The sequence below is a fragment of the Mastomys coucha genome, unplaced genomic scaffold, assembly GCF_008632895.1.
Source record: "Mastomys coucha isolate ucsf_1 unplaced genomic scaffold, UCSF_Mcou_1 pScaffold20, whole genome shotgun sequence".
NCBI classification, from domain to species: Eukaryota; Metazoa; Chordata; class Mammalia; order Rodentia; family Muridae; genus Mastomys; species Mastomys coucha.
This window is the reverse complement of record NW_022196903.1, coordinates 60,201,490-60,205,343: the sequence shown is the minus strand read 5'-3', so window position 1 is coordinate 60,205,343 and position 3,854 is coordinate 60,201,490. Positions and strand designations below refer to the sequence as shown.

The window sequence follows — 3,854 nt, the reverse complement described above, 5'->3', positions numbered from 1 at the left end:
ACAAATATATCACTTTAGCGAAAAGTAAGTTTGTCATCTTCATTTACTCTAAAAACTCTCCATGACACACATATATGTACAGCTAACCTTTCCTTGAAAATATTACATGTAAAGTATGTGATCACACCACTAAATATGTCATTCAGCTATTGGATATTTACAACTTCAAAACATGGTTTTTAGCCATTAATTGAAACTGTGTTTTGTGTTTGCTTTGGTAGCATATATACTAAAATTAGATCAACGCAGAGAAGATTAGCATGGTCCTTAAGTAAAGATGATATACAAATTCATGAAGAATTCCATATTTCCCCTTTGAATTGTAAAAATAAAATTGTGTCTTCAGAAACTGTTCATAATCCTATTCCTGCCATTAGCAGATATGTAAAAAAAAATCTAATGGATATTTCTCTTGACACAATCAATAGTGACTATCAAGTGTCCTTTTAGAGATAAATAAAGTTAACATACAGGTGCTGATTATGTGCTGTTTGGACTATCTTGTGGCTGTTTAGTACCTACCCAGTGAAGGATGTGGCAGAATTCAAGACAAGAATGGCTCTCCTCATAGTGTCTCAATAGTGATTCTACCCTTGTGGTATCAAAGAGGGTTGTGATCATTTCATTGATGTTATTTTCTACCTTTTGAAGGACAACATCTATTCTCTGCTGGAATATTTTGTCCCCATGGATATATTTCCTGGACTGCATTAGCAGTCAAAAATCAGAGAACCCTATCATGTATGTTAGCAGGTTCATCATCACATACTATATACCAAATACTTAGTAATATGGCACTGTAGATACTATTATCATGAAGTACATATAAGTGGTTGCTCTTTCACCTCAAATGAATTTGTGACTTGCTTTGGATGGAAAAGTACAGTGGAATTGAGCTCTAAGATAGTATATTATTTTATGCAAAGAGAGAAAGAATGAGGCAATTTATAGGTAATTTTAATAAATTCACAAATATCCAGAAATGAATATATGTAGAAAAGAGAATAATGATTTCTTAGAAAAGACACAAAAAGCACTAACCATAAATAAAATCATAAAATGTGTATGTATAGCCACTCTCCCCTTAGTAACTTGACACCTAAAATTGATGACCACATTATCAGATAATAATTGAAGAGTGATAACTTTTCAAAATATTTATTTACCCCTGAATTTAAAACTTTGTCTAAATGATACATCAAAGGTTAAATATTTACATTTCTAAAGTATGTTATAAAGTGAACAAAAAGAATAGCCACAGAGAGGCAAGGCTATCAAAAAAAATCACATGTAACTAACAAAGACTGGTGGTCAAAAATTTTAGAAGTTCTTTAAAATGCTGAAAACAGTCAAGAAAAGACAGATTTACAAAAGGAAAAACTCACAGGAAGAGGTGAGAGTCAAGAGAGACCAGCATTAACACATCCTTAATCTCATTAATAAGGTAGAGGTAGAAGCCACAATAAAATATTACATCCAGTTACCTTCAAAAATAAGAAGGCAGACAAATCCATCTTAGATGCCTAGAATCAGAGTTCAGATTATCTGCTGATAGACCACTGTGGGGACCAGGCTAAGACAGAAGATATTCCTTCCTTCTGACCCAGCAGGTCCTTTCTTTGCTATTTCTCCTGGATCATATTGCAGCTTAGCCTTATCAGCACCCGTGACAACTGTGACTTTATTGACCAACTGAGTAACTGCAAGGCAAGGAGCAGGAATTTCTGTTGACATAAGTTTTCCATGTGGCCCTTATGGAACTGTTAGAAAACTGTTTTAGATAAGACACTTTCAATTTTTTCAAAGTACTTTATTCAAAGAGCCCAGACTGGAAATCATATGCCTTTCAACCAAAAGCACATGTGGATGATAAATCAGGACATCCTCACATAGTGGAGTATTTTTCTTATAGTAAAAATGAACCTTAAGTTCATACACTAACATGCATAAATATCCAGAGTGTAATTTTGAGAAAAAATACTTAAAAGAAAATGCACCATATGATTCTACTGTGGAAAAGTGAAAGATATCTGGGAAAGCGAATGCAAAATTGATTTCTATAGTAGCAAAGAAATTATCATCACAAAACCCTAGGTAGTGTTCAGTGTCTGGTGTTATCAAAAATCAGTGGCAACAGTTCTCCTTATTTAATGGCAATGTTCTGCTTCTTGTCTTAGAAAGGCAGTGGAAAGTTATTTCCAAGTGCTAACCCCAATTTTAAACATTCTTATAGTATACATATATATAGTATAAACCAAACATATAAAATGTATACATTTCCAAGATCTGTTCATTAACAGGAGTCTAGGGTACTACAATTTTCATTCCAGAGATAAGACACAGAAAACTCTCAACAATATGCTCAGGTCTCCTTTAAATGCTAACTATCACTAATATTATTATACTACAGTTATTGATTGAAAATTAAAGTTTTATTGGATGGACTGTACAGTCTAATGTATTTTTCCCTACTGAGTACACTTTAAGTGCATATATATTTATGTGTGTGTGGGTATGTATATATAAAACATATAATTCCTCATATGAAAAGTTCAGTGAAGGTGTTGATGTTTAACAAGTAGGATTTTGTCAAACAAAATTTTAGCTGTCCCACCTTTTTTATTAATTAGAGATGAGAGTAACTAACAATATCTCCAACACACTCTGTTGTTTTATTGCAATAATTGGGTAGGTTTTTCAGCTTAGCTGAAAAATTATAAATGCCATTTATAATTAATTGGTAAAGACACTCCACTAAAATGACTAGTGAGACAAGAGGGTAAAGGAGATTAGCATACTCGCACTGAACTAGAAACTGACAAATAAGGCCTGCTATTAAAAAGAATGCCAAACCTGAAAATCTAGGTTTAATTCTGAGAACTCACATAAATGTGACTTCATGCAATTATCCTCTGACCTTTACATAAACCATGGCATGTATGCACATGTCCATACACATAATAATGATTATGATGAATACTTTAAAAAAACGTATCTATTTTGTCATGGAGTTAATGCTGAACATTAAAACACAATATAGATTAATATTACTAACATTTGTTTTATCATAATGCTAAAAATGCTGTTCTTTGTAATAAAACTATTCACATTTATATGCTTTTTTGATGTATTAGTGATATTGGTATCAAGTTACTGTTCATGTCTGGAAATAAACAGCTTTTGCAAAGCTTTTTGGTGATGTTTGAAAATGGCTTGTAGTATTCAGAAGAAAAGATGATGAAAGGCAAGCCTTGATTTTCCCCTTCTTGCAAATATCAAAAGGAAATATAAGGGGAAATATCTCTTTTCAAGTTCTAGTATTTAAGAGAAACAAATTATAGTGTGTGTACATGGGAAAGAAATATAAATGCTAACATTTGAAATTTTTTGGCCTAAATCACTCTTAGTTTTTAAAAATGTCAATGGTGGTATTAAAGAAACAAACTTCTGTTGGAGAAAGTGTGACTCAGTGGAATAAAACATGATAAAGAGAAACAAGTAAGTTGCATGTTACAGTATTCTTGGACCGATTGCTATAATTTGTTTTTGCATATGAATAGTGGTCAAAAAATGTTAACTTCAATGCATATATTACACCCTGAATTCTATATCTTTCAATATTAAACACAACATTTAAAAATGACAGCATTCAATAACAAACCAAATGAATTATTGTTTTTATAACAAAGTAACAATTCATTTCCCAGTGATTTTTAATCACTCTCATATGCATGAGAAAAATCTACTGAGAAAAATTACTTTTATACTCTGACTTTTGGGGTTGATTTTCTATGAGTAACAACTATTCCTTGTACAAAATTACCTCCAAATTTAGTGTAATTGGCTGTTTTGTT

The 3,854-nt window shown here is 31.8% G+C and overlaps 1 non-coding gene across 1 annotated transcript; it reads left to right on the top strand.

The window, feature by feature from the left end:
* The first annotated feature begins 209 nt into the window (after positions 1–209).
* Positions 210–312, top strand: LOC116100102. The gene has a single exon (XR_004122464.1). It is a non-coding gene; the product is annotated as a U6 spliceosomal RNA (small nuclear RNA).
* Positions 313–3,854: the final 3,542 nt, after the last annotated feature.